This window comes from Molothrus aeneus, chromosome 1 (assembly GCF_037042795.1).
Source record: "Molothrus aeneus isolate 106 chromosome 1, BPBGC_Maene_1.0, whole genome shotgun sequence".
NCBI lineage: Eukaryota > Metazoa > Chordata > Aves > Passeriformes > Icteridae > Molothrus > Molothrus aeneus.
Window position 1 is genome coordinate 86,450,744 of NC_089646.1, and position 22,081 is coordinate 86,472,824.

The window sequence follows — 22,081 nt, forward strand, 5'->3', positions numbered from 1 at the left end:
CTCCTCTGCTCCATCAGGTCCATGTTCTTCCTGTACTGGAGACCCCAGAGCTGGATGCAGCACTGCAGTTGGGGCAAAGCAGAGGGGTAGAATCCCCTCCCTCACCCTGCTGGCCACACTGCTTTGGATGGAGCCCAGAATACTCTTGGCTTTCTGGCCTACCAGTGCACATTGCTGGGTCATGTCCAGCTCTGCATCCACAAGAACACCCAAGTCCTTCTTCACAGGGAAGGACTGTCCATGAATTCTTCCCCCAGTCTGTGCTCACGTCTGGGATTACCCTGACCCAGGTGCCGCACATTGCCTTTGGACTTGTACCTCATGAGACTCTCATGGGCCAACTTCTCTTGTTTGCCCAGGTCCCTCTGGATGGCATCCCATCCTTGTGTTATGCCAATTGCCCCACTCAGCTTCCTTCCCTTTGTCTGTGTTGTTGATGAAAATACTGAAGAACACTGATGGCAAGACAGAGCCCTGAGGGACAACACTTGTCACTGACCTCAGCCTGGACATAGAGCCAGTGACCACAACTGTCTGGTTTTGTCCATTCAGCTAATTCCTTAGCCACCAAATAGCCCATCCTTTGAACCCATGTCTCTCCCATCTGGAGTTAAAGATGTTGTGTGGGACACTGTTGAAGGCCTTACAGATGTCTGGGTAGATGACATTGCTTGGTCTTCCCATGGTGATAGTTGCAGAATGAATGTTGCAGGGCAGATATTTCTGGAATCACAGGAGCGTTTTCATGGATTAATCAGTTCCATATTGACAGTAGCCAGCACATTATGAAAGGAGTCTTCACAGCATATTTAAAGTAATTAGCATGCATACACACTTTTATGTGACTGCTAAAGGGTACTATGCTGTAAATGTTATTTTTTCTGTTAGAAGGCAATAGTAAGAGGATAGTTAAAGTCAGATTTCATGCCTATCAATATGTTTTTGTGGCTTAAAAAGAAAGGAATATATCTACCTGCAATTTTACTGTATGGGTTTCAGAACATCTGGTGAACAGCTGCTTTCTAAAGACAAATTTATTCAGATAATCTCACTGAATAGCTTTAGGTTCTGTCTAGCAACAAATGGCAGAAGCAACCTTATTAAGGTTCATATCCAACAAGAGCCAACATGTCTCTTCTTTTTTGTTGGTTTTTTTTTTTTTTTTTAAGTACTTAACACCCAAAACTATGTAGTGGGCATGTTTCCTGGGCATCCTCACAGCATTAGCACTTGCAGTCCTGATGCCTCTTAAAGCTACTCTGAGGTCCATTTGCAAAAGGGATTGTTTCTTATTAAGGGCCTCCGTTCCCTTTCGTTGCTTGCCACGAAGGGAAACAGTGGGTCACAAGTCACATGCAAAACTGGTGATAAGCCCATTCAAAGGAAATAAACAGCATGCTGTTTCTGGAACATTGCTCAGCACTTGCTCAGCACTTGGTCTTCAGAGCTCTGAGGAAAAAGCATTGGGTGAGCGATGCTCAAGAACACAGTGGCACACTTGTTCTGTCATTTGCACCATTTCTTTAAAATGAATAAAAATCTGAAGAATACTCTCAAAAGACCTCTCTCCCTTTTAAACCTCCTGTGTGCTTTATCCTGACTTTGAAGACAGACAAGAGTTCTCTTCTCTAGAAAACTTTGGTATAGGAGACATGAGCACTTGGCAACCTCTTGCCTCATTGATGCTTTATGAGAGCAGCAGTTGTTCCATGGAACATACAACATGATAGCTGAAATGGGGAGAAAAATGATGGAGGTGTAGTTTAAATTGCACCTGAAGCACTCTTTTGTAGAACTAAGACACCAGATGAGCAGTTGATTAACAAAACAAATTTGTCAAGTTTCATCTCAATATTTTGTGTGTGTGTGTGTGCGCACCCTGTTCCAGGCTGCTGGCATGAAGTAAATCAGGACACAGGAAAAATAATTCAGATATTTTTATATTGCCACACAAAAAATTGATTAGTTTTTTTGGAAGCATGAGACAAAGTATTACAAAATAAGAAAACACCCTCCAGAGCTATCCTGTCTAGTCCTCTGCCCTGCAGCAGGGCCAATCTTTCCTGAACGATGGCAGAACTGCATCCAGCCTGTTATCACATCTCCCAGAGATGTTGCAGCCTCCCAAACACATCTTTAGGAAGATTTGTTATTCTCACGAATGGAGTTGTGTAATCATCATCAGACACTGTTATATTTTTATTTACTGTTGAAATGCAGACAGTGCATGCCTCTAAGCATTTGAAGACTACTCTCCTTAGAATGAGAAACCCCAATTATTTTCTTTTGGGCAATGCCATCAAGGAAAAATGCACATGAAACCACATTGGTGGAAGCTCTGGAAAGCTATACTTCACTAAATAAGACCTGCTATTTTGTGCTGTAAATCAGCCATATGCTACACTTGATGAGGTGAAGACTTATGTAAAATCTGTACAATCTGGCATGTATTGGCTCTGAATGTAAACATCTCTTTAAACAGGTTCATATCCTAATACACAGATGATCCATAGGTCTATTGTAGTTTCTCTTAGGATATGTTAAAAAATTGGGCAGAGTTTTTCTTATGAAGTGGGAAATAAAAAAGTACACATATGGTTCTCTATTTGCCAGACCTCCAAAGGTAGGGAAGTGCTGTAAATAATTTGTTGACTCTGTGTCAGATTCTTGTGTTGAATCTTCCTGTGTGAAGCAACATGATGACAAGGCCAAAGAACTTCAGATTCAATTGTTTTAAAACTTTGTTCTTTTGAATGCTACCTTAAGAAATTAAGGTAATTAGATATCAGAAGAAACAATCAATTAATATAAAGATTATAAAATGCACACACAAAATTTACAGTCCATTTTTATTAACTTCTAGACAGTACTTCAGTCAAGGGGGTATTGTAAGCTCCTTCATCCTAAAGTATGAACTGCATGAAGAAGAATGATGATCACTTCCACAGAAGGTTATTAATGTCATACGACAGTCAAAATTTTTACTATTTCTTTTGATACTATCATGGCTGAATAACTGATGTTAAGTATCATCTCCATTTTTTTCTCATTTCTCTTAGGAATCAGACTCCATAGTTATACAACAAATATTTTAGGTTTTTTCCAGTGGTTTAAATTCCCTTTTACCTCACTGGCGAAAGATTATTGAGAATTAAGAGATGGCAATGTGTATGAGTGATATAGATAAATAAAAAGATAAATAAATCTTCAGTTCTGTAGTAGAGGCTGCAGCTGAAGAGGTTTGAAGAAAAATGGCATGAGATGTTGTGAGGGAAATATTTCCTTCTTTACTGTAATTCCAAGTGGGTGTAACATCAAAATATTTTCCAAGATGGACTACATTTTTGTTTTTATTTTACTTTTGTCTAAAGTAAATAAGGGATATAGATAAGAACTAGGAACAACCTTAATAGACTGCTAGACTAAAGAGAAAAAAGGTCCTCCTGACTTTCAGCTTGGCATTGGAGACTCAAACTTAACATAGTATTAAATAAAATTGCACAGCAGATAAATATTTTCACTCTACTGAAGGGAAGATTTTCAAGCACATTAGCCAGCTTGAGAACTCAGCTGTTTGTATGCACTGTCTCCTCTGCCATCCCACTAAGAGCAGAGCTAGAATGACAACATTTTGAGTCCACAGCCACATATTTTTGTTGCTGTGACAAGTCCCATTTGGAAAGTCAGCTGCACAGCAAAACATAACGAATGAAGTACTTGCAAGAAGTGTTCATCCAGAATACAGCTCATTTCATTTTGATCAAATTTTGGGCCATAGGGCTGCTCCACTTCCTTTGCTGCATTTGGTAAAGGCCATCATGGGCCATTCTACTCTCGGCAGGTAAGGAGTCTCATTTTAAAAGTGCTAAAAAATCCATCTGGAAATCCTGATTTTTATGTGTTAAGAATAACATGAAGAAAAAAAGAGCATTTGTTGAGTCTCATAAGCAATTAAGTTAGCATCAATAAAGACTCATGCTCCTCAAGTGGCCCTGGTCACTTCTGTACCCATATAGAAGATGGTCCAGATGCTCCCCACCACTCCATTGCATTGTGTTATCTTTAATAAAAATGTGCCATAATGGGAACCATCCTACTTCTATTTTGTTGAAATTGTCATTCTTGCAGCAGTAAAACAAATCTTCTTTAAGGTCATCTTTTCTTTGGGAAAATACATGTTTTCTTCTGTCATTATTTAGTGTATTTTAAAAGACTTTATAGCCTTCCTTTGTATGTGTGAAAACAGGGTGAAAACCAGCAGCAGCAACCACCAAAACCTGACAGGTAACCCCTGTGTATTTCCATTTATTCTGAATGTATGAGAAGCTCAAATCTGCTCTGGCATTAGACATAGATGTTCAAAGTCATAGTTTACCAGGTGTCACATTCATCAGTTTCTATCACAGATTTGATATTTTTTTCAATCATGATTTTTAAAAAAATCTTTAAATAGCAAAGCTTAAATTATCCTTGCATTATCTCTTCCTTCCTGGAAATGAAAAGACTAGTGTGACGTAAAGAATAAGTCTCCATACTTAGCTGATTTAGGGATGTTTTAATAATTTTTAAAGTCTTTAAACTTTTGAAGTTCAGCATGTAGAGCCCTGACTGTACTGAAGGAGGAGAAAAGCTTGCACGAGGCCAGTGGTGGGGCTTTCATCTTCATCTCCCTGCCTCGCTTCCCTGGGTATGTTTTGATGGGGCTGCTTTAACCTGATGCCAACAGTATATGGTAGTTGGATCACCTTTCCTGGCAGTCTTCTCCCCGTGGCCTCTCAGTTCTTTACATGGAGGAGAATGCACAGCTGAAGAGCAGATCACACTCGTGACATTCCTTTCCGTGATTTACACAACCGGCTTCATTGCAGCAGAGATGCAGACAGATGTCTGCAGGGTGAAAATGTCTGCTCAGGTGCAATACAGATTTGGATGCCAGAAGGCTTGGGCCAATGAAAGAGATAGATAGGCTTCATCTTGAAATGTGTTGAGAAGTGCATATCTCACATATTGTAAGTTGCCCATCCCAAGGAAATTCGGGTGGGGACGATAAATTTTTGACTGAAGTATTCCAGAGAAGTGCAGAATTAGAAAATGTTTGACATACTAAATGAATTATTCAGTTAAAAAAAAAAAAATCCATTTTTTTCTTTCCCTGCTGCAGCTTCAAGTAGGCTCTAGGCTAAGGAGGGAAATGAAAGAGCACTGTTATACTTATGATGTGGAAGTTTTTTTGCGGGTGACTTTTTTTTCAGGTGATCCTTTCTAGACAGTCTGATCTAGTTTGAGTGTTAGCAAAACCTAAAACTGGGATTCACGAGAACATAGTAAACAGACTTTGTAATCACATGGTGTAGTCCCTGTACTGAACAGGGCACTGTCATGAAATGGGTGTTTTCTGGGGTACCTCAACTTTATTGCCTTAAATGATATGCAGCTGAATTTATACTCTGGCTAGGAGGAGAAAATAAATGTTTTGTTGTCTGTTGTCTGTTTAGACCCATACTTTTTGTCCAAAACAGACAAAATTCTGGCATTTTGCCTGTAGTTAAAACATAAAACTTTTCCTATTACATCGTTGATAACATATCACGAAAGCACTTCTTGTTACAAGGAATCCAGAGTTGTGACTTACACAAAATAAATTAAACTCCCAAAACTGCAAAACTGAAAATTATAAAACCACAGAGAACAAAGCAAAAATTCCATGAAACACAAATTTTCCCTAGGGACAGACACCCAGAGGGACAGGGATTACTCATATAGAATGTGTATATATATATTAAAAGATGCTTATTCCTTAACATGAGGAAGCAAGTGAGATTTACAGTTGTTAGGTTGTTGGCTTTTTTTTATGTTTAGCATTAATCTGCCTCACTCGTTTTCACCATAGGAAAACTTCTGGATCAATCAGCTTTATTTTGCATTGCTGTTTTCAGCATTTTTAATCCCACCACATTTCTCTCTCTGTGGACTTCCAGGGAAAAAAATGGAACTGGAAAGTCATTGTCTTTCCTTTATTTCAAACATGGTTTTGCTCCTCCCTGGAGGAAATAGGTTCAAAATATAGGGGATGCTTTTATTCCCCGAATCCACTGAGTAGACATATCTGTGTTTGGAGCCATGTAAAGATGTGGATATCCTTTGGGTTCAGTTGAAGTTCAGTTACACTTTTTCAGTCTGTTTCTCTGCTCTTCATTTTCTTGATGGGCGACTTTTTTTCCCTGTATATCCCACCATAATGATATAGAAAAATATCTATCCTATTTTTCAACTCACAGTTAGAAAGTATGAAGTGAATTTGCTCCCTGTAACACATCAGAGCCAAGCTCTGAATCCAGAAATCAGGAATCCCAGGGCTGCCTTTAATCTATGTTTCTTTGTTGTGCTTGGAAGGGGACCACAGACCTGATGCCATCTCTGCTGCAGAATCACTGGGAATTACAGGTAGCCATAACCTTCACCACAGGAAGCCATAACTTCACCCTGAAATGAAACATGCCACACAATAAGAAATGCCACATGGAGAATTGTTTTTTCTGCCATAATTCTAATCTATATTGGTTCATTGAATTAGAAATAGATGAAAACTGATATTAATATTTCATGTTTCTAATACACAAGCTTATTATTCCTGTGATGAAAAGATGTTCCCTCTCTTTACTAGAAGGTATGACTTTAACAGCCGAAAATCAAGAATTCCAGGAGTTTGTCCCTCAAAATAATTATTTCTACTGCAGTAACCCTATAACTATTCAATATTACATCATGGTCATTTCATTGCTAAAGCTGACAACAATACTGCAATATGACTTTCTATTTCCCCTTCTCCCTCTCCCCCCTTTGAGGCATTTCAGGATGATTTGAGACATATATAGATATATATTTCTCCTCCCCAGGCATTTCATATAGTCTTTGCAATAAAAGCCATAAGACTTGCAAAATATTACATGAAAAGACATTTTTGGAAAAAGAAGTTGACTTATGTCCCATATTATATACTCTCACAATATTCAGCAGAGAGAAACAAATCTTTGATCATACTTCCAGATGAAATATTTTTGTTACTCTTTTTTTTACCATATAAAGTATTAATTGAACAATGATGCTGTAAAAATGTGCATATGGAGACAGTTAGATCCACCCATGTTATTGTAAAGCGACTTGTTTGATGTTTCATATTGTTCAGCAGAAGAACATCATTAGAATATCCTGTCTGGCAAGAAAGGCCATCATGTTGAAAAGGAACCTTTGCCTCAGGTTTGTTTTTTTTTTTTTCTCTCTTTATTTTCAGTCTGAATCTGAAATTCCCCAAATATACAGCAGAACTGGGCATCAGGCTGGATTCTGAAATATCTACAGCTTCATAGGAACCAGACTGTCTGTGCCCAGAGGGCGTTTCAGGCTCTACTGCCCATTTTCCCTCCATCCTGCCCATGGCCAGGTCACCCCCAGGGCCCCAGCTCTTGCCCCAGTGATGCTGCAGCAGGGCTGGTCCTCAGCATCCCCAGCCCTGCTACTCTTCCTCAGAGCAGATCACTTTATACAGATACTTTGAATGCCTTTCTGACAGCAAGAAACTACTACTCTGCTGGCTTCTTAGCTGATTTGCCTCAGGCTGGAAAAAGCAATAAAATTTTAGCTGTAAAGTTTTAATTGTTCTGTTGGGGTTTTTTTCCCAGATTATTCAATGTAATTTAGAATAGATATTTTACCTCACCTGCACCACATGTTTATTAACCTTTTTTACCTGCAATGAACTGTTTGCTGGGTGAGTGTGTTATGCCAATATTTAAGTCTTGTAGGTCTTGAAGATAAATCTTGTGGAAGCATACAGAGGAGGCATTAATGAACACAGCACTATGCCCCATCTGCAAATGAGATCCCATTAGCTTGCTGGGAACCCCACCCTGCATATGGAAAATATACCGTGATTTGTTATTCAAATGTGGAATCTCCAATTGAAATTTTTAAAGACAATTACTATTTTAATGTCATATTGTAATCATTTTTACAAAACAGGAAGAGGAGGAGGGTAGATGCATGGGAGGTTGAAGCCCACATTGCAGCTTTTCCAAAGATATTTATGGGTTTTGGTGGTTATCTCTATTATAATTACTGCACTTGGGAAGGCTATCTTGGCTACTACTTACATAAATAAAATCATTCAATTTAATAAATGATGAGAGTAGTTACTGAGATGGCTGAGCAACATACTCAGCAATGGCATTTAACAGACATCTCAATATTTATCCAGTTCCCTTTAAGACCTCCTAATTTGAAGAAAGCAACAGAGACTTGGTATGCTGAGCCAGAATATATACAGTTTTGCCTGTCAGCAGCAGAAATAACAACTGATGGTTAGAAACAACTCACAGAATTTTTATTGTTGATGATGAATAGAGATGCTTGAATGTCATCTTTAACAGTGGGCTTGTGCAGCTCTGTGTCTGCACCATCTTGATGGCCACCGTGAGGTTTTTTACCTCTTAACTTGAGGCCAGGCTGTGTGACAAAACAAGCAAAATGTCTGTTTGTCAGGGGAAAAGGATGGTAACTGGCACTGAATAGTTCTCCTATTACTGGGTTTGCGACAGACCTATTTCCTCTTTAAATGGAGGGTGTTGACTGGGAAGCTATATTTCATGGTTGTTGGTTAGAGGGTTGGTTAGGGCTTTAAGTAAGCAAATGGAAAATATCTGAATCAGAAGGAAATGAAGGGCAATAAAAAAGAAATCCCACCACACCTTTCATTTGGGTAGTTGCTCACAGTACAACTGTACATGAAGGAGACCTTCTTCCAAGTGAAAAGTCCACTCTATTTCTTTCATAAAACTGCCAATCCTCAATAAGGCCTTACCCTGGCCTTCTTCAGTGCAGGAACAGATACAGGGGTATAAATAACAGCTAAAACAAACCATCTGGTGAAAAGGAGGAGCACTGCCTTGAAAGACAGCAATAGCACTGTCTTTTGAAGGCAAAAAAGATTGCCAGTTTGCCAAAAAGACCACATGTCCTTCACTTAAGCAGTAGCTTTTGTCCCATTCAGCCACACATGAAAGGCCAAAAGGGCTTATGTTTTTTAAGCTATAAGCAATGCTTTATAGCCAAGAAACACATTATTTAGCCCTACAAATCACTTAGATTCCTAAGTCATCATTATTACAATGACACTGCTACTACAGCAGGGTAACAAACTTAAAACTCCTGCTGTTTTTAAACAGGAATTAGCCTCCAGCTCCTCATCCTCAGTTTAATAATTTACCTTTTTCTCCTTTAAGATTTTTATTATAACTTTAGAATTGAGGAGATCACTTTGTAATAAGTTGGTCAGTGACTGCACCACTTGAGAGACATTTGTGTTAACATGAATTATGTTCATTTATTCCTGAACATTTATGCCTAAATGTTTTACCTGCCATTCCGTAAACTTATCCCAGATCTTGGAACGCTTCCTAGCTGCTGCCTAGATAATGCAATGATGATGGACTTTTCCTTTTGTAAAGATAGATTTCCCAATAAAAGTGGTGTTTTCTCCTCTTTTATAGTGGTCTTTAAAAACATGCTTTGATGCAAAATCTGGTAGACGCTACACATCATTTCAGTAAATGGTTCTTGTTCTGAGACTTCTTTGAAGACTCTCAGTGGCCTCTTCTGGTATTAAAGTATGCCACTGGGAATATTAAATTACTGTCCCACCTGTTTCCTGTACAGTGTTATGTACTCTAAATTCTCTGCCAGAAACATAAACAGAGTTATTGTACTAGCAATAAAAGGCCTTGAAATAATATTGCATTGTAAACACAGATATTGTTCTGATATGTTTACAGATGCCCTTTTCTAGGCTATTATTAGAGATTTTTTGTTTGGTAAAGCAGAAATGTAGCATAGCTGCATATACCTATGTGTACAAGCAGTGAAACTATAGATGGGTAAAAGTTACAGCATTTCTCTATAGCCCATTCTTTGTTCTAGGTGCATGCCAAGCCTTCTCAGTATGGAAGGGCAGCTTCTTGCAGTCACCATGGGCCAAATTGTTTTCATCAACATCATTTCTGGGGCAAATGATTATTCCCTGGGTTGAACACTAAGTTCTGCCAAGCAGTATCCAGTGTTTCCCAATTTGCTTAGTTAGACTTCTGAACATCCATGAGTTCTAATCCACAAAGCAGTGAATACCATAACATCTAATCATAATACCAAAGGGTATTTTCAATCAAATATTCATAAACTACTTTATATTCTGCAAAGAAGAGAGAGCCAGTACAAGCTTTACTTTTACACAGATAAACCTATTTTCTGGAAAAACTAAAGAACTTTTTAGGTCTCTGGTGCTGCTTATTTCAGGAAGCTTGTAAGGTAAGGCTCATCTTCTTCAGGGATTTTCCCAATATATTTTAGACAGGCCAAGTTTTGCTACTGATCACATTATGCAATTCTTCAGCTGAGAACAAGCTTGCACCTCTCTAAAGATGAACAGAATCTTTCCCAATGCTTTTCATTGCTATTTACAAGGCAAAATGGAGGATAAAACCCCCAAATAACCCAATAAAAATGCTGTCAGCTATTAATGTCTGAACGTCAAATGGAACCAGAATAAGTATTGCTGTTGCTATAGTAACACATTAACTGTAAAAAAATGTCTAGCCCTCTAAAAACTTAAGTACATCCATATGCATCAGCGTACACGTACTTATGTCATTTAAAAGATTCTTGGTCTTTTCCCTGGTAAAATTATATGTCTCCAATTAGAGGTATTTTAGCATCTCTTAGTTTCACTAACAAAAGCAAACATGCCAGGAAATGGCAAATAAATGGCCTTCACCACATTATACCACTAAGAAGAGTATAAGTAAGTACTAGTTTAGGTCATGTAAGGTAAAAGGGAGACAGAAGTGATGTATATTCAGCTTTCCTGCAAATATTTTGACTAGAGCAAAGAGAGCATGGGAAAATCTGTGTGGTAAGCATGTAAGACATTGTAGCAGATAAAACTTGCCAGGATCAAGAGCTTTGAGAATGAACAGTTATCTCCAGAGAAAGCTGGAGAGAGGATAACTCTTAACCAGAAACCAAGGGTGGGAGATGATAGAGCAAGAAGATAAAAAGCACACAGTACTCTCTGATCTAACATGCTGGCTGGTCCCTCCAAGTCATTTTTCAGACAATCCAGCAAAGGAGCTAATCTACCTGGGACCTTTTTCAAAGGCAGAATGGCAGTGGCTCATATACAACCATGCATGTTTGTTATGAGGGTATCTAATATTTGAGTAACTGAAAAAGGAGGTTACCAAGAGAATAAACCCTTTTTTTCCTACAAAGTAAATACACGCTGTAAAAGATCTATTCCACAGGAATCTCCACTCTTGGTCCAAAAGAACTATTTTCTATACTTAGTCTTCTCTGGGTCAGGAGTAGATTCTCTGAACTTTTCTGTAGCTGAAAATAAATGGCAGTAGATGCTACTTTCATTTTCTCATAAATTTCAAAATGCCTGATGCTTTGTGGTTCTCATTACCCAACTCAAGTCCTTCCCACTCAGTTCAGGATGGCCTGTCTGTGAGCCTGGATTAACCTAATTACTCAAATGGTTGGGGTGCTCAGTTAGGACAAATAGGCAGCAGGCTCATGGCAACCTGGAGGCATGTGGCATATGGAAATGCAGACTTGGCAAACAGTGCCACAGCAGGCCCTCCAATGTTGTGGAGATGGATAAAAAGCATCCACGTCTGCAATAGGATGTGATTATATGCCACCTACCCACATTATCATCATATACTCTATTTGATGTGCTCTGCAGCATATTTCTCATCTCTGTCCCATCTGTTATTCTCTCCTTTGCTACAAAAGTTCTGCTCAGTAGGTTTCTTCTTTCTGTCACACTATTTCTACATATGCTGCATCTTCTTCTTCATCCTTCTTCCATTCACTCCTCATCTGCTCCCTTCTGCACTTCTCAGCCTTGTACTCCACCCACTGTGGAGGGGACAAGCCCAAAGAAAGGTGAACACAACTCAGCTGGTACCAAACCTAGGCCCAAAACACTATGGCTGCTCCTCCGGACCCGTGCTTCTGTAAACAGCTCCCTTCCAAACAGCACTTCCTAAGAGTATCATTTTCCAAAGCTGCCCATAAATATAGGTTTCAAAGTCTATATCTTATATTACTATGAACTGGATGTATTGAACTTGGAAAAAATGTTTATTAAATAGTTCTTCATTTGCGGGAGAGCTTTCAAAGGTACACAAACACATTATCATTCAAAATGTCAAGCATATCTTCCAAGGAGTATTTTGGCATGGGTTTGCCTCCTTGTACTGGACAAAGACTTTGTGCACTTTGGCCTTTTGCCTGTCTGTGTGTGATGATGCTGTGGTGTGATTGGATTCCCATTTACAGGTAAACTGCACAATTCACAGAATTGCAAGTCTGCCACTGACTTACTGGCTGTAAATTTTTTCATTACCTGGGGAGCTGCACATTGTTCTTGATTATTCCCTTCTCAGTTCTCTTACCCAAAAGAGTGCCCACACCTACAAGTAATAATCAGAGCTTCTCCCTTCTCCCGCCTTGCAGCAATGGCACTGCTGGGAGGGACTGAATTAAAGAGATTAGTCAAAGGGAATAACACATTTAAATCTATCAGAATTCCAGATGGGACATAGCAATCAGCAGTGACAGTACCTGGGATCCTCTGCAGAGAAAGGCTTGCTTTGTTACTTTAATAAAGTTCTTCCTAATGAAAGGCCAATGGATCATAACTACCTAACAAGGGTTTGAAGCTGGAGGTGAACAATCGAAATTCCTGTTGCCTGTCTCATCCCACCCAAACGCCCCCTCTTGTAGGACCACAAAGCAGTGAGGGTGGCACAGTCCCCAGACCTGTAAAGACAAAAAAACTGCAATGTCTGAACTCATTTTATCCAGGTTGTTCTTGTGCAACTCAGCACGCAGAGGGAGGGAGGACACAACCCAGGCTGCTCCCAGCCTTTCCTACCAGCACCCTCACCCTGATGCTGCAGTACCTGCTGCTTGCCCAAGAAATCACTGCTACAGTACTCCTCTTGCTACTTTGAAATAAATCGGCTTGAAATGACAATATTCGATGAAGAAAAAAGGGCCAGGAGGATTTATTTTTTATTTTAATGCCTTTATTTAAAGTGAACATCTCAAGATTGGGAAGCCTGATGGATCTGCAGTCTCCATCACCTCTCCCAGAGTGACTCGGATGAGGGGGTATGACCAGCATTGTCCACAAGAAGCAGAGCTGTGGAATCTAGTCCTTATGGGAGTAGTAGGGCATGACCTTGAACTTGAGGGTACACTGACCCTCGGCTCTGCCTCTTGTTTCAGATGATGTCCTTGCTCAGGGTGAGGAGCAATAAAGGTTTTCAGCATCTCTGCAGGCTCAGCACTCTGTTCCTCACGTCCAGGCATCACTCTAATTTCTTAATTCGGTATTGGCTCGTTGTTTTAGGGGTCTTTTCGGTAAGTTTGATGCTTCTCATGGAATGCTGGTCCTGAAGTTATTTTGCATCTTCTGATGCCCCCCCTCCCACGTCTCGTCCCCTCCCCTCACTGTCCAGGGAGGTCCCCTCCCTTCACTGTCTGGGGAGAAGATCCATTAACTTAGCCCTAGCCAGGGCCTTTACTGATACAAAAAGAACTATTAACTTCAACGACTTGTGGTTATCATAACAAACAGGTAGCACTGCAGCAGCAACATGGTCTGACTGGTTTTGTAACCTTTTTCCACAAAAAAATTGGCAAATTTGTTTATAACATTTGAGATTAGAAAATGTAGTCCAAGATTAGAACAGTTTTGTTCTCCTGTAAATTCTCACCAGACCTGTATGTAAGAGGAAAAGAATTTACAGACATGAAATACCCTTGAGCTTTGACTTTGGAAGCAAACCACTCTGCCCTGAGTCACCTGGCCTGGCCTGATTTGATGCTTTCCTTCAGGCTCCTTGGCCCAAAAATGAGAGACTTCATAATGGAAGAGGGTATCTGTAGAGAGTTGGTGTGTTTAAAATAGCTGCTTTAGAGGAAAAAAAGAAAAATCCAGCCTGGAGATGATGTGGTTTTATTTAATGATTTCAGAATAGTTTTAAAACTCTTTGGTCGAGATACTTTTTCTTCTTTTTATTTTTTTTTCTAGCTGTGCAAGTGTCTTATGATTTTTGGCAGGTGTTCTGGGCTTGTTCTTTAGCACAAACTCTGGACAATGAGCGTGTCAGTTCAGAAGCATTGCTTGTCTTAGCTGGGATCTCTGGCTTGCACCTCATTCCAGCACTGGTTTTGGTGCCATACAGAACTTGCTGGCTAGCTTGAAATGATGACACAGAAAACATTGTGTGCTTAGAGGAGAGTCATTCCAAGTGTCCAGGCAGGAAAATTAGGCTGAAAACCTGATAGAATCAGATCTAACCTGTGGCTAAATGCTCAGGGCCAGATCCTCTGGTAGATTAAATCATCATTAGGTCATTCATGTTAATGAAGAATGTGCTGATTGACCTCCACTGAAGATTTTAGCTGGCCTGTGTATGTGCCTGTTAAAATTAAGATGACTTTCCAAAGAGTGATGTGATTTTGAGTCACTTGTTTGGTACATTTTTTCTTTTATTCCATTTTGTTGTCTGTCTTTCACCTACAAGGACACAGTTGCCCTCATCACTGGCCCACTCACGGATTACAACTTTCCCCTTTCCAAGTCTTGTATAACCAATTATTAAACAGTCACTGATATCAGGAAAGTGCACATATTATTTTGAATCAACAAGTAACTCTTTCTGGTGCAGCTCTTAGCACTGTTGTGCAAACAATGTGAAGTTTAAGTCCCTTTGCCCCAGCCACTCTCTGAGCAGTTTAAGATCTTAAATTCACACAAGGTTTCAGCTACAGAAAACAACAAAACACATTACTGTTATTCAGGATATTTGCTTTGGCTTCTCTTTGCAAAACAAGTCTGGAGATAAAAGAGCTCCAGTAGGTAATTCTTGCAAACCATGAATAATGAATGCTTTCTGTGCATTGGAGGCCCCCAGCTTTCTGCTTTGTCATGGAGAGAAGGTAAAGGAAGGCTCTGAATGGGAAAGCAACTTGACAAGAACCATATCTTCTTCACAATGCCTGATTAACATCTGAAAGTAACTGCCATAGGATACTATGAGTCTTCCAGAAATAGTATGGTTTCAGTATTATAGCCAGACAGAATGAAAATACCCTTTAGTACTCTGTACTTCAGTGGAGCACTGAGCAGGCTTTTCTGCCTGCTGCATTTGAAATTTATTTCTGTTTAAAGTACTTGGTAGGGGCCTTCTCAAAAAATTAGTTTCATGGTCTGATTCAGCTTGCCATAGAAATTTTTATATTTCTATATTTTGACACACTTATATAATGTACCTTTGCCAACTAAGTAGCAGAACAGTATTTGGTCTTTATGTAAGACTTTTTATTCAAATACCAAAATATTTTCCACATAAAATTTATGGATATAGAAACTAAAACTGAAAGGAACATCTAAATTTCTTGGTGTTACAGATCACAAATAAAATACACATTTCTTAAATTAATCTAATTACTTTTTTAATATGTCAGGCTTAAAGATTGTATAATTCATGTGTATTCTTAATTAACTTTGCTTTGAAAAATCAAACTCAATTTAAGACAAGGAGTCTGTCTAATATTCTTAAATACTGCTAATGGTAATTAATATATTATTACATAACTGGAATGTCTTTTGGAAACATGGATAGTTCCAATGCAAAAGTCTGGTGATGTAATAAGGGGTCTCTTTGGGAAAATTGTATGGTAGACTAACCGCATTTTTTTAAGAGAGGTCATAGGGATATTAGAGAGTAAAACCAGGGGTTAGCAGGCTTCTGGGAGTCCACAGACTATTAGTAATGAAGCCACAATCTGTAACTAAGAACAATAAATCAGTCAGGGATTGTTTTTGCTATACTACAAATGCACAAGGATCTGGAAATCAAACAGGACTGAAAGGTGCTGCTCTAAGGAGACAGCATGTCCCTGCTTCACAATAGGCACAGAACATGGGAGAGCCCTGACTTTAAAATCCAAATCCTGGTTGCCAAAGGCTCTAGGAGTAAAAAATGTAAGCGAAAAAATTTGTGTGGGAAGATTCCTTGAAAGATATAGAGTAGAAAGGAAGAGGCAGCCAGCTGTAAACCAGTGGAGGCAGATAATTGTGCTGGCAAATAGCACTGCATGGTTGTCTCATCCTTGTGCTCCTTTCTCTAGGCATCCCCTGGATGCCAATGCCAGGGATGCGGTACTGGAAGAGAAAGATTTCTGATCTGCTATGATAAAGCTGTCCTTACATTACCCACCTTCACAGAGGGGTACCGCCAGGGTAGAGTCTTATTGCACAAGGAAGTTGTATCACCAGTTACAGGCTCTGTCTTCTATGCTGGATTCTGCTTTGCTTTTTTGTAACATCGTATCCTGCCCCATTTATTCAAAGATTGGAGAAACAGTCAGTGTTTTCTGTTTGTGGATCCATAGCATCTTTTTGACTTTGTAAATTTCAGAGTACTGAAAAGTGGACTAGAAGCAATATTTTGGGTGAAGAGACTTCAAATGATTCTGCATGCCATGGTCACCAAACTTGGAAAACTGGCTACAGTCCCTCAGAGAAATTTACTTGACATTACAGCACATGAATGGCCTCTGAGAAAAAAATCTCATCGTGATGATAGCCAACTTGCTCATCTGAGGTAACCCCTTTTTGTCACTGAAGCTGTTCCTCCACATTGGGCAATAAGTCAGAAAGCCATTTTCTCTGGACTGTTTGCTGAGCTTTAGTCTAGACTTAGAATCAAAAGTCTTTGGTTTCTGCGCAGCTCTCATAAAAGTCATTTCCTAGAACAATAAATAACTAGACCAGGGTCTCAAATACTTTAAAAGCTACATTTATAGTAACAGTTCAACAAATACTGCACGTTTTTAATGTAAGTAACCCTATAAAGTTTTAAAAAGTGCATGGGTCAATCTCACACTCCTTTTTACATTTTTTTCTTTGGAAACATAAAAGTGATGGAGTTCTAGCAGCACTTACGTTTGTGGGAACAAATTTTTGAGGTTGTCTATACCAACATATTAGTATTCATGAACACTAGACTTCATATGTAACTACTCAGATCAGAAGGGCCTTTGGTTCACATCCCTACTCCAACTCCACATTTGCTTGTACATCCCAACCGTACCTAGAGTTGCAAAAGTCTTGTGTTACCCCAAGGTATACATAACCACCCATTAAGAACTTCAAAGACTTAGGAAATTTCAAAAAATACCTTTTAGGTTCTGGTCATGAAAGGACTCAGATGTATTAAGATTGGCTAAGACAGACACTTAAGTCTAAAACACAGATTCTAAAAATCCTCAGAAGGTGTGTATGCATTAAAGTCTCTGTGCTCAGACTTCTGATAGAAAGTAGCACAGGTGCTCACCTGCTGAATTAATACTTGTCTCTGAAAAAACAGTGACTCTGCTCTGTTTTTCTGAAGTCTGAAGTGTGGCTTCGCACTCCAGTCTTCAAAAGACCAGAGTTAATACAGAGCCCAAAATAGAAAAGAACAGCCCATCAAAGGAAGGACTTATGCTTGCTGCTAACTGCCTTTTAATTGATGTTTTATTATTTTCTTCACCTGAAGCTCCCAAGTCTGCGCCATATGTGAAGAGTCCCACCACCTAGCCTAAGCAACAGGTTCTGCTTTAGGATACTCCTGCATTACATGCCATAGCCCCCATGTTCTTTCTGGGCTTGAATCTCCGTGCTCTGCATCTTGGGAAGCCAAGTGTCTATGTGCATCTGACAATTCTGAAAAGCGTCTTTCTGAATCTTTAAGTGCCTCATTATCTCGGAAAATAAGATTTACAATCTTGCTTGTATTTGATACCCACAAATAGATCTAAGGAATCATCTTCATACCTCACAGGGTTCTTTCATTTTTTTACTATTTTTAAAAAGAACTAAATTAAATTTCTGATGAGGAGCTGAGCTGATAAATACTGGACTGAACAGATATTTAATGTACTGCAGCAAAAAATAAAATTATATTATGTTGATCAGATACATTTGTTATAAACTATTCCTCAATTATTCCTTGTTGATACAAGAGCAAGGTCTCTGTAATTCCCATCTTGTCTATCGAACGCTTTAGCACAATATTAACAGAAGCAGAGGAGGATAAGATTACAAGCCAGTGATGAAATATCTCAAGTAAAGACTTGCATTGGCATTAATTAAGCTGTGTTTTTCCCTTCCAGACTTAAATCTTGATTTTTTAGTGTCTTGGCTTAAATACAGGTTTCAAAATTTTCTGATTGAAAGGGCATCAAAATGGTAAGGTATAATGGCTATGATGTCTGCAGGATCCTATGAAGACATTTCAAGAGCAAAGTGAATTTGGCACAGACATGAGCAGCAATGGGAGTAAGGATCAAAGTGCAGTTTCTGCAAGGTTTTCTAAATGTGCTGCAGACATTCTTGGCTGCCTGCAAACATCAGATAAGAGCCTACATAAGGATGATGAAAAGAAGAATAATTGCCACATTTATGGGATTTGCACACCAGATTAATAACTTGTGGCTAGGAGTTCATCTGTAAGCAAGCAATATTTAGTAGGTGTGAGGAAAAAATTCCAATCATGTCTTGAATTGGAACATAGTTCAAATCCATGAAAAGAAATCAATGACTCAGTACCATCAGCTTAGAAATTAAATACAATGAAGAACTGAAGTTCAAAGAAATATTCAGGCCATATTGAAGAGATCAGGCAGAGCCAGAAATAGGAAATAAAGCCTTGAAGGAACTTCATTGTAAACAGGTGAGCCACAGCTATCATCTGACATTCTGAAGATAGGACAATAAAGAAGCAGACATTCTCTCCAAAGTGAGAATAAATGTATGTTTTCCTCCATTTGAAATTGCACTTGGCTCCATAAACAAATAACATCAGACTCTAATAGATGCTAAAAGTAGATACAGTTGGATTTACCATATGCAACTTTTCAGAATATATATAGCAAAATGACTGCTGACAGGAAGAAAAATCATCATTAAGGCAAAGAAAATTATCAGATGCATCAAAATAATAGAAAGACTATACAGTTCTTGTTAACCACGTGGGGACAGCTACTTCTTAAACTTGCAAAAGACTTGTAAAATAAATAAATCAAGCATTATTATTTCCATTCGGCTGATGTATGAACTCAGGCACAGGTGGGTTTGTCTAGCTCCTCTCATCAGTGATGCTGTCTCCTCATACCCTTGGCTTATCACAGACTCAATGAAGCAGGTTATTTTGGGAGCTTGTTTGTAAATTACTAGCAGGAAAACACTGATTTCATGCTAGTTATTCAATGGTTATCACAAACCATGAACGGTTCTGGGATATGCAAGCTAATATTACCTTTCCTAATCTTATTTGGCTGCAGCATTAGGCGCCTCAGCCAACAGCTATTGTTTTCTGTCAGAAGAGATTGATCAAGATAAAAAATTGAAAATAAAGTTTACAGATTTTTCCTTTTAAACAGGACCAAACCAAGCACGGTGAGGAGGTTTCCCCTTTGGTCTATTGAAATAGTCACTGGAAAGAAAAAACACAACACTCCAAACAGAATTTTGCTGCTTCAAGTCTCCATAACAATGTGAGAGAGATATTGGCAGAACTTGTTTGCTCCTGTAAAACAGCATTCAAAGAGTGAAATCCTGATAATATTTGTTTACATCTGTCAGTAGAAATTTGATTTGCCAAAAACTGCACTGCAGAAGAAGAGGCCTTAGTAATTAAAAATTTAGGCTTGGATTCATTTAATGATTTCTCTTGGCCTCCAGATGCCATTTTAAATTACCTCCATTCCTTATATATTTAAGTAATTTCTAGGAATATTTTACAATCCTATTCATTTAACTGGTTGGGGTAAGGAAAAAAGAAATTTACACAGGGCAATGAAACTAAGTTTGCTAACTGATTTTCTGCAAATGCATTGGTTTCCAAGCTCTTTAGTCCAGCTGAAGTTGGCTGATTGAATGCAAGTGATGAAAACCAGACTGGAAGACAACTGGCAAGAAGCAGGAGTGGGGTAGATGAGCAATAAAGGGCACAGAGGTGGTAAGGTTGAACTTGTACAAAGTGCAGTCTGTATTAAAGGTAGCCTCGCCTGGGAATACTCAGGAGTACAGGAGGAGGTGTCTTCATACTCACAGGGACACACCCCTCCACATATGGACAAAAGTAGGTTTTCACAGTGCAGCCCATTGGCATTCAGCTCTGATAGCAACTGTGTAAAGCAAACTTCAGACTTCTCATCACAGGGCTTGCAAATCATTTGCAGGACCTCATTAAAGAGAACTTTGTTAAGCACAGAATGCTAAGAAAGCATTGCCACTAGATGAGAAAACGATAGAGCTACAGCGAGCCATTAGAGTCAGGTATCACTTTTTCCATGTGCAAGGCAAGATTTTCCAAGTCAGTGTCTGGAATTCAAGCCCAAATATGTCTGAATCTCAGATGAGGCTTTTATCTGGAGGAAAAATACTCCCAAGAAGCAAGTCTTCAAACTAAGAAGGGGGTAGACATAAAAATCAGGAATGATTTATTTTCAGTCTCATGTCCATATTGGCTTGTTTGCCAGGATGGCAGAACCTCCAGCATATCAGTGCAAGCTCTCCCCAACAATGAAAAAAATACCCTGAAAATATTGAAGATACAAGATATTTTTAGCACCTATGCCTGTTCTTTTGCAGCTTTCTGTGGTTGAATTCCATAAAGAACTGTTGGCCCTAAACATTGTAAGCTCCAAGGCCTGACAGCTGACTGGCATTGTTACAGTACCTCAGCACTTGGAAGGTGATCAGCACAGCACAGAATGAATGCTAGAGTTCAACCTGCTAAAACAGACTTTAAGGGTTTGAGAGAGTTTCCCAGAGAGGGACTGCAGCACGGAAAACTCCTGCACAGTGGCCTTAGGCAATTGTTCAGGAGATATTAGGGAGAAAGCATTGGATTCCCCAGTCTCCCTGTAAGTTTGCTGCAAGGCTTTTTAAGGAAACAACAAAGACTGCAAACGTTCTGCTGAGCCTTTCCATCATTTCCCCTTTTCCACAATAAATTGGAAAGAGACTCATCAAAATGAAAAGTGTTTTTTTCTCCCCTACAAACTCGTAAAAAGACTACATGGACAATGGCAAAGTCCAAAGTCATCAGAAGCCCTTGGCTGAATGAGCTAAAAAGTGATTCCCAAATTCCAACTGCAATGTGAAACTGTAAGACACCTCAAGGTCCAGCTTTTTTGATGTTTGAGGTCTTGTAGATAAGAGTTAGGATAACAGTGGAGTTCAGCAGGGCAAAAGCTCCTTCATGCTCTCTGGTGTATGAGGGAAATGGGGAGAGGCTTCTTGTTGGAGCCAGTTCCTGGTGCCAGAGAGCAGGGCTCATCCTCTGGCACCCATTCAGACTGTGTCAACCAATCAGTTCAAAAAAAAGGAAAATTTTAAAGCTGTCTTCCAGAGGACAAAAAGCAGTTCTTAGAAACACAGCAAGGAAGAGGCCACCTGGGGCACCACAAACAGACCCAGTTCCATTATTGTTCCCCAGTCTCCAAGAGATAAATCATTCTTGGCTATAATCACACCTCCCTGCTTCAGGAAAGTTAGAGGCCAAAATTAGTAGTCTGGGGACTTTCTAGGTGTGTATAGTTGATGAGGAAAGAGAGGTTCCCAGAGGGCGTAAAAGGGTCTTCTCCTCTGCTGTCTTTCTCTGGAAGACCTTTCACCTTTCTCTGTTCACTATGAAAGGATCATAGATGATGAGTTGACTGACTTCTTCTTTTGAGCTTGGACTTGCTCCTCTTCTCCTGCTGCTCTGTGCAATGAAGAATGAAAGAAATTCCAACAGAGAGAGAATGAAATGAATATGCTGTTTCATAAACATTTCCACACACTTAACACCTTCTTCCTTCCCCACTCCTCAATTTCTCAAGGGAAAACTTTTTTCTTTTTTTTTAAGGAAAACTTATAAATTTTATCTTCCATCAGACTGTCCTGACTTAACAC